Genomic DNA, 9,969 nt, shown 5'->3' with positions numbered 1-9,969 from the left:
CCTGTGTAATCAGGTTAAGCCATTCAAATGATAGCAAGATATTGAAGATCGAGGCACACATGGGGAGGCTATCACTGACACACAAAGATAAAATCACCAAAAGACCTTATGACCAAGTAGTCATTCAGTCCACAGTTCTTGCCATGAACTTGATTCTGATAGTGAAATTTGTTAAGCCTGTGTAGGAAGGATTCATCCTGTAAGGCAAAATTTGATTGTTTGATTGAATTGTATTGAAATGTTTGGGATTGTTCGCTAGCAATAGTGTGAAAGGAATGATGTTCTTAAATCATTTAGTCTCAGTGTGAATTTGTGTAAGTTTTTTTGCAATCACTATTTTGATAAGCTCAGTTGGATGGGTTGAAGCTCAGTGTTAGGAGATAAATAAAAGAATGTGGATAAGATAAGATAAGATAAGTGATGAATTGAATTGGAATGGAAGGGGAATGTGAGAGAGCAAGTGATAAATGTTCGATAGAGGAAAGCATCTTGAATGGAAGACTAGAAATTTGATCAAGGTATATGCAAATACATGGAAAAATGAAGGATTGATTATGGAAATGATTTGAATGAAATGATTAGAAGAAGGGAATATGATTATATTAGAGGAGAAATGAGTTGATTGAAGGGATTGGAAGACTTAAAAATTGATGGAAGGTGGAATAGAGTAGCACCAATGACAAGGGATAACCAAGGAATGGCAAATGGAGGAAAAGCAATGTGAGTCAGTGGATGAAAGGAATGGTGAAAGGATATGAGTGGCCAAATGATATGGTATTAGAAAAATGTGGAGCCAAGGACCATGTTTCAAAGGAGTCCCAATGCCCCATACCAAGGATAGGAAAATGAAAGAAAATATGGTGGGAAAGGATGCATGAAAATGGAAAGGTGGTGTAAAGGCTATTATGTGGAGGACGGGAAGGTATGTCTTCTTCCAAAGCATGTATGAACCTTTTGTTATTGTGCCTCTAGTATTGATCACAAACATGTGCATGAAAGGGGAATGAATAAGGGATATGGGAGGGAGGGTATGAAAAAAGGGATAATGATATGGATAAAATGTGGGATATGTAAGTGCATGAAATGGAAGGGATAACCCAGATCAAGGACATATGGAAGAAGGATGGAAGTATGTAGGAGCATGGGTGGAAAATAGATGAAATGAACATGACAAGGAGTATGGAATGCAAGAGATGGATAGTATGTCAAGATTAAATGTATCAAAGGATTATGGAAGTATGCAGGATAATGGATGGACAACAAGAAATGGACATGCAAATTGTATATGGATGGATGAAAGGAAAGTGAAAGTGAAGATCAAAGATGGAAAATGATAATGAACGGTGGATGGAAGCATGGAATATATGTAAGGCAATGTGGTATAGATGGAGCTTGCCCCTAGTGTAGAGTGCAAGTGGAAGAGGAAAAGTGAAGGGATGGATAAATGGAAGGGGAAGGCAATGGATACATGATAGGAAAATGAAGGGAGGACTCAAGCATCTATTTATATGGATGGTATCCCTTGATATTTTTTTCTTTCTTTTTTATTTTCAAGGAATTTTTACTATTTGCTCATAGATGTTGGTAGGATAGTGAATGGAGGGCAATGACTTATGAAAGGATTTGGAGTAAGGTGGTGGAGTGGGTGGGAGGAAGACATGGTTGATGGATGCTAGGTTGGAAGGCTTGTGAGTGAGTGGATGAAGGAGGTGGAAATATCATCATCGGCACACACCTTGAAGGGTGATGGGAAGGAGGAAATTATGGGGGATACATGGGAGAAAGTTTAAATTTTGGGATATAAGGACCCAAAATGGATGAAGGAGACAATGGATTTGGGATGGTGGATTTGGGTATATAAGGACCCAAAATGGATTTGGAAAGTGGAAACATGGATGGATTATGCACGAGGGAAACCTTTGGATTAGCAGAATTGGATGTTGTTATGAACCTTTCTTTGAGATTCATTGCTACATTAAGCAGCTTTGGTATCCACAAAATTTTTGCATTTTTGATTTTGAGCTTTTGTGGCTTTTTGATTTTGCTTTGGATCAGATTTTTCTTTTCTTGAACATGTCTTTTAGAGGTGACACGTTGATCCGTTGATTTTTGTGGATTTTTGACTTCATTCATTTTTTCTTTAGCATCCAATGTGCTTCCATTGGCCATGGTAGGGGTGTATGAAGGTAAGTGGGATGGAGAGCATATGGATGGTGAACATTGGAGGGAATTCAAGGATGTGTGCCTTTTTTGATCTTTATTAGGGCCATGAGGGGATGAAGGGGAAAACATGGATATGGTGGATAGATGTATGTAAGGACCCAAAATGGAAGGAAGGGATGAAGGGCTTGGCTGTGGAACATAAGGACCTAAAATGGATGGTAATGAGGAAGGAATGAGAATATGGATATAAGGTCCTAAAATGGATTTGGAAGAGGAATGATGGGAGGCTTTAGGTTTGGAAGGAGGAATTGTGGAAGGTGTACCAACATCTTGAGATATTATTTCTTTAATGGGATACTTAGCATTTTCAACACAAGATGCGAGTCCAGGTGTATGGGGTTCATGAGTGGATTGGATAGGTATGATAGGATTATGTGGAGGATTAAGATCACAAGGGGGATTATGAAGGATAATAGAATTGTGAGATGGAGTGGGATCATGAAAATAAAATGAAGGGATGCTTTGATCTTGACTTAGAAGAGGATCATATAGTGGAATGTGTGGATCATGAGATGGAATAGGATCATTGAATGGAGTGATTTGATCTTGACATGGAGGAGTATGAGTGGATAGTGTGGAAGGAACTTTTGCATGAAGTGGAGGATCGACGGAGGCTAACTCTTGAGATGGAGTGGAATCGGTAAGGTGTGCAGTACATAGAATGCCTTGATCTTGATTAGGAGGGGAATCATGAGATGCACTAGGAGGGATAAATGGATCTTGAGGGATAGGGGAAGGATGGGATGAAGAAATGCTCGGATCTAGAGGAGAAGAGAAATATATAGTGTCATGCTTTGGAGGAAGGTCTTGAGATGGAAGTGGGTGTATGGCTTTGGGTGGTTGGCTCTCTTCATTTTGAATTTTACACTTAGCCAAGAAGGATGAGAAATATCTTGTATGAGGTGGGGATGATGGTTTTGGAGGATTAGGATTGTGTGAAGGTGGAACTATAGGTAGGAGATTGCATGGAGGGTTGGGTTTGGATGGGACATGAGGACTATGATCTTTGAAACATGGAGGAAGAGGACACATGGCATGAAAGGTGGCCTCTTTATGTTGACTTGCTAAAAGATAATTCTTTGGTTGCTCCATTTCCTTGGCAAGGTCATTGCTATTTGAGGCATTTTGTGGGCTATGAATGGAATTGTATGAAGTTGAAGGGTAATGAAGTGGATTTCCCTTGTCAAAGGTAGAAGCATAATGAACATGAGATGGATTAGAGTTGGATATGAAATGTTGAGGATATATTTGATATGTAGGTTGAATAGGAGGTATAACTCCATATATGTCTTTGAAGTTTTAGATTGTGGTGATTGATTAGGAAAGTACTGTACATACTTCATAAATAGTGGGGTTCGGGGCATCACCCCGAAAATTTTTTTTGGGCAGTAGCTGACATATTATGGCCAACATATGGCCGACATGTTATAACCTTAAAGTGGTTTAATACTTATATAAAAGGGCTTAGGGTTGGGTATTTTTCATAATGTTGTGATACGAAATTGGTTCTTGCGGTGGTATTGAGCTGTAAGGGATTACGGATTGTAATCAGGTTGTAATCACTGGATTGTAATAAGATCGGACTTACTGTTTGGTGGACGTAGCCCAGGGATTGGGTGAACCACATTAAATCTTGGTGCCTTGTGTTCATTTCTGTGTGTTCTATTATTTTCTGTTATTGGTTATATTTGCATGTAGTTTTTATTTCTGTCCATGGTTTATCCTAACAAGTGGTATCAGAGCAAGGTTGTCTTTCAGTTATCCTCTGCAGGAAAGTCTCACAGTTAAGTGGGAGTCTCACAGTTGAGTGGGAGCGATGGCAGATGAGGGTAAGTTGAGGGTTGACAGGTTTAATGGGAAGAACTTCTAATTATGGAAGATGCAAATGGAAGACTATTTATATTAGAAGGATTTATGGAAGCCGTTGGAAGGAAAAGCCAAGAATTAGGGAACTATGTCAGAGGCTGAATGGGATCTTTTGGACAGAAAGGCACTCGAAAGCATTCGGTTATGCTTGGCACCATCGGTGGCATTTAATATTACAAAAGCAAAGACGACAGAAGATTTGATGAAAACCCTAGCGACACTGTATGAAAAGCCCTCCGCTTTAAATAAGGTATTTCTCATGAAGCATTTATTTAATATGAAAATGGCAGAAGGTGGATCTGTTGCAGATCATTTAAATGAGTTTAATACTATTACTAGTCAATTATCTTCTATGGGTATCAATTTTGATGAAGAAATTAGGGCTCTCTTGATTTTGTGTTCTTTGCCTGAAAGCTGGAATGGCTTGGTAATGGCGGTGAGTAATTTTGTTCCTGGATCTAGTACCCTAAAATATGATGATGTGATCGGTGTTATTTTAAGTGAGGAAACTCGTAGAAAATCCTCAGGTGGATCTACATCAGGAAGTGCTTTAAATGCACAAAGCAGGGGCAGAACGACTGAAAGAGGAAGTAACTCTGAAAATCGTGGGAAATCAAGAGGAAAGTCAAAGGGGAGGAGGTCTCAATCGAGAGGACCAAATGATTGCTGGTACTATGGGAAACTAGGGCACAAAAAGAAAGATTGCTGGAATCAAAAGAAAAATGAAGGAGATAAATCAGATGGAGACAAGGAGGAAAATGTGGTAAGTAACAAATCCGAAGAGGATGCTTTGCTTCTGTCTTTAGAGAGTGTTGATGATTCATGGATTTTAGATTCTGGTGCTTCATTTCATGCTACACCTCATAGAGGTTATTTCATTGATTATGTCCAAGGGGATTTTGGGCTTGTTTATTTGGGGGATAATGAACCCTGTCAGATTGTTGGAAAGGAAAAAATTAAGATTAAGTTGCAGAATGGGAATCATTGGCTACTACATGAGGTAAGACATGTTCCAAAACTAAGTAGAAATTTAATTTCAGCAGGGCAACTCGGTGATGAGGGTTGTGTAGTTACTTTTAATAATAAAAATTGGAAGGTTTCAAAAGGTTCCCTTGTAGTAGCAAAAGGTGTGAAAGTAGGCACCTTATATCTTTGTACAGGTCATATTGTTCCTTCTACTTTGATTGTTTCAGAGAAAAATGAATATTCAGGAACAATTACTGCAGTTGAGCAGGGAGAACAAATAGCTGCTGTAAATTTTGATACAGCATTGTGGCACAATAGACTTGGGCACATGAGTGAGAAAGGTATGAAAGTACTTCATTCAAGGAAAGTTTTACCAAGTCCAAAATGTGTGAATATGGATTTCTGTGAAAGTTGTGTGTATGGAAAACAAAAGAGAGTGAGTTTTGTAAAGACAAGGAAGGAAAACAAAAAGGAGAAATTAGAGCTTGTGCATACAGATGTATGGGGACCATCCCAGGTATCTTCCCTTGGTGGCTCTCATTATTATGTTACATTTATTGATGATGCAACTAGAAAAGTATGGGTTTATTTCCTTAGACAGAAATCTGATGTATTTCAAACTTTTAAGAAATGGAAATGCTTGGTTGAAAATGAGACTAGTAAGAAATTAAAATGTCTTAGATCTGATAATGGTGGTGAGTATTGCAGTCATGAATTTGAAGATTATTGCTCCACTAATGGTATTCGTAGACAAAAAACTGTTCCAAGGACTCCACAGGAAAATGGAGTGGCTGAACGCATGAACAGGACTATAATGGAGCGCGCAAGGAGCATGAGGTTGCATGCTGGGTTGCCCTTACACATGTGGGCGGAGGCTGTCAATACTACAGTATATTTGATTAATAGAGGTCCCTCTACTCCTTTGGATTGTGGTATTCCAAAGGAAGCATGGACTGGTAAGAAGGTGAGTTATTCTTTTCTCAAGACCTTCGGTTGTGAAGTTTTTGCTCATATAGACTCTGAAAATAGAACCAAGCTAGAAGCTAAATCAAAGAAATGTGTCTTTGTTGGATATGGCATTAATGAATTTGGTTATAGGCTTTGAGATTTTGAAAATCTTAAAATTATTAGAAGTCGGGATGTCATATTCAATGAGAAAGTGTTGTACAAAGATCTGTTGTAGCAACATGAGAAGAAAGAAGATGATTATGTAGTGCTGGATGATACTCCAAAAGCTGATGTTCCAGCCATTCCTCATGATGTGCAACAACTGCAACAACAAATACCACACACACCAATGAATGTTAGACAGTCAACAAGGCAAATTAGACCTCCACAAAGGTTTTCTCCCTCTTTGTATTCTATTTTACTTACTGATGCTGGTGAACCTGAAAGTTATGATGAAGCTGTGCAGGTGGATACTAAGATTCAGTGGGCGTCTGCAATGAAAGATGAAATGGACTCTTTGCTAAAAAATAAGACATGAGATTTGTGCAAGTTGCCTGCAGGTAAAAAGGCTTTATAGAATAAATGGGTTTACAGGTTGAAAGAAGAGGAAGGAGGTAAGAAAAGATTTAAGGCCAGGTTAGTTGTAAAAGGATTTGCACAGAAAAAGGGAATTGATTTTGATGAGATATTTTCTCCTGTTGTTAAAATGACTTCTATTCGTATTGTTTTAAGTCTTGTGGCTACTGAAGATTTGCATTTAGAGCAGATGGATGTTAAAACAGCCTTTCTTCATGGTGATTTGGATGAAGAAATATATATGGCTCAGCCATAGGTTTTTGAGGTCAAAGGTAAGGAGAACTTAGTGTGCAAATTGAAGAAAAGTTTATATGGCTTGAAGCAAGCACCTCGACAATGGTATCTGAAATTTGACAGTTTTATGCATGAGCATAGATATAATAGGTGTCATTCAGATTACTGTGTTTATTTTAAGAGGTTGGATGATGATAGCTACATTATTTTATGTTTATATGTTGATGATATGCTTGTAGCTAGGTCTAACATGGATCATATTAAGGGGCTGAAACGCCAATTAGCACATGCATTTGCTATGAAGGATTTGGGGGCAACAAAACATATCCTTGGTATGAAGATTTGCAGAGATAGGAAGAACAGAACATTGACGCTATCTCAAGCTGATTATGTTGAGAAGGTGTTGCAACGTTTCTCTATGGAGAATGCTAAAGCTGTCAGCACACCTTTACCTGGTCATTTGAAATTGACTAAGGAGATGTGTCCCAAGACACCGAAAGAGGAGGATAAGATGTCCAAGGTACCCTATGCTTCAACTGTAGGAAGTTTGATGTATGCTATGGTATGCACTAGGCCAGATATTGCACATGCAGTGGGAGTCGTTAGTAGGTATATGAGTCATCCAGGATTTGAGCATTGGAATGTTGTCAAGTGGATTCTTAGATATTTGAGAGGAACATCCAATAAGTGTTTACACTTTGGGGGCTCTACTACTGATTTACAGGGCTATGTTGAGTCAGATTTGGCTAGGGATATTGATACCAAGCGGAGTACTACATGTTATGTCTTTACTGTTGGTGGGGCAGTCGTGAGCTGGGTTTCTAGGTTACAGAAGATTAATGCTTTCTCCACTACAGAGGCAGAGTATGTTGCTCTTACAGAGGCAACCAAAGAGATGATATGGCTTTAGTTCTTCTTGGAAGAATTGGGACATCCTCAGAAGGATAATTATTTGTTCACAGATAGTCAGAGTGCCATTCATCTTGCTAAGAATTCAGCTTTGCATTCTAAGACCAAACACATACAGTTGCGGTACCATTTCATTCGGTCAGTTTTGGAGGATGGACAGTTAAAGCTGGAGAAGATACATACCAATGACAATCTAGCAGATATGTTGACAAAGGTTGTAACAAGGGAGAAGCTAAACTCCTCTTCAGCTTTGGTTGGTCTTTTAGACTGAACATGAATAAAAGAACAGTAGAGTCCAGGATGGTTTGATCCAGTGGGAGCCCCATGTGGTAGTGGTATTGCTACAGGATCAGTCTCGAAGTGGGAGATTGTTGTTTAGTGTGGAGCCTGATCAGTCCCCAAGTGGGAGATTGTTAGATTATGGCCGACATATGGCCGACATGTTATAACCCTAAAGCGGTTTAATACTTGTATAAAAGGGCTTAGGGTTGGGTATTTTTCATAATGTTGTGATACGAAATTGGTTCTTGCGGCGGTATTGAGCTGTAAGGGATTACGGATTGTAATCAAGTTGTAATCACTGGATTGTAATAAGATCGGACTTGCTGTTTGGTGGATGTAGCCCAGGGATTGGGTGAACCACGTTAAATCTTGGTGCCTTGTGTTCATTTCTGTGTGTTCTATTATTTTCTGTTATTGGTTATATTTGCATGTAGTTTTTATTTCTGTCCGTGGTTTATCCTAACATGAAGATTGTCAACCATTTGATTAAGCCAACTCGGATCCATAGATGTTAGAGGAAGAGTGACAAAAGATTCGATGATGGATGCAATATGAACCTAAGACTAGGAGCACCTTTGGACTTTGTGTTGATTCGATTTGAAATGGATTGGACTTGATATTGGTTGGATTTGATTTTGATTTGATGTTGATTGGATATGATTTGATTGAACTTGATTTGATTTGATGTTGATGAGGGTTTGATTTGATTTGATAAAAACCCTATGATATTGCAAACAAGTGAGTGTGAGATGTGAATGAAAGTCCAATGTGTATGACTATGCTCCTATGTCTAAAGTAGAGGATTGGTGAAAGATTGAATTAGAAGAAGACGTGGATGAAATGAGATTAGAAAGATTGATATGGAGGAATATGTAGATGGATCGAATTAAGAATTGATTAGAAAAGAATGAATTTGACAAGGGATTGGATTAAGAATCATGAGGAAGAATCATTGAATGAGGGAATTGGATCTTGATGCAAATTATGAACCATGATTAGGATGAAGATTATGGATGAGATTAAATGATTAAGAAAATGAGGAAATGATTTGGATGAATGGAGATAATTAAGACTTGGAGGAATGATTTGAACAATTAAGAATGTGATTAAGACAAGAGATGCATGATGATGATGGGATGGATGGATAGAAGAAGTGATGGAGAAAACATGAGCTTCTTTTTGTTGTTTATGAAATGTTTTTAATTTTTTTGGATTTTTGAAGTTTTATGATTTTTTTTTTGAATTTTATGTTCTGTGATGTTAAATCAAACAAGGAAATATGTACAAAGCAAGTGTGTTTCAAACACTCAAGAACGTCAAGCACACCAACAATCCTATAAGGTTTTGACTAGATGTACAAGGATCAACTAGAGGGCATCCTCGATATACGCAAGGTACATGAGGTACAAATTTGTAGATGAAAGAAAATACTGCCACACAATCGGAGGGATATGGTAACCCAAATCTCCTCTTTCACTTTCTAAAAGTATAAAGTTATTTGGGGCTTAGCCAAGAGTGACAATATTTTACTTCCAAGAGAGGTGTCTTTTGATTCACCTCCCGCTATTTATACTCTGCCAGAACATTGGAGTTGATGTCGTCCCAAGGGGTGATGAAATCCCCAAGCAGGCCTCATAAAAAAGAAAAACAAGACCACTTATTTCTTGTGCACCCAAGATCACCCGAAGGTGCAAGGGGAGAGAATACGTAAGTGGCCTTGGGGTTTAAAAGACATGCATTCTTTCCCAATGAAGTTTTAGGTTTTGTAATCTACTTTGAAGACACACGTGTTTAAAGCATACAATGTTCTATCCAACTTGAAATGACGCCAATATAAATAAAAAATATGGATTTGTCAACAAGAAAGTAAAGCGAGCGTGTGTAAATGAAATGTTGAAAATAAAGTCAATTTACTTTAGGGCATTCAAGAGTGTGTGACTTCATTTTAAGCACCAAACCCAAATG

Source organism: Cupressus sempervirens, chromosome 10, assembly GCF_028749045.1.
Source record: "Cupressus sempervirens isolate cs-2001-9-10 chromosome 10, ASM2874904v1, whole genome shotgun sequence".
In the NCBI taxonomy this organism is placed as follows: domain Eukaryota; kingdom Viridiplantae; phylum Streptophyta; class Pinopsida; order Cupressales; family Cupressaceae; genus Cupressus; species Cupressus sempervirens.
The sequence above is the reverse complement of the archived record's forward strand: the minus strand, read 5'-3'. Positions refer to the sequence as shown.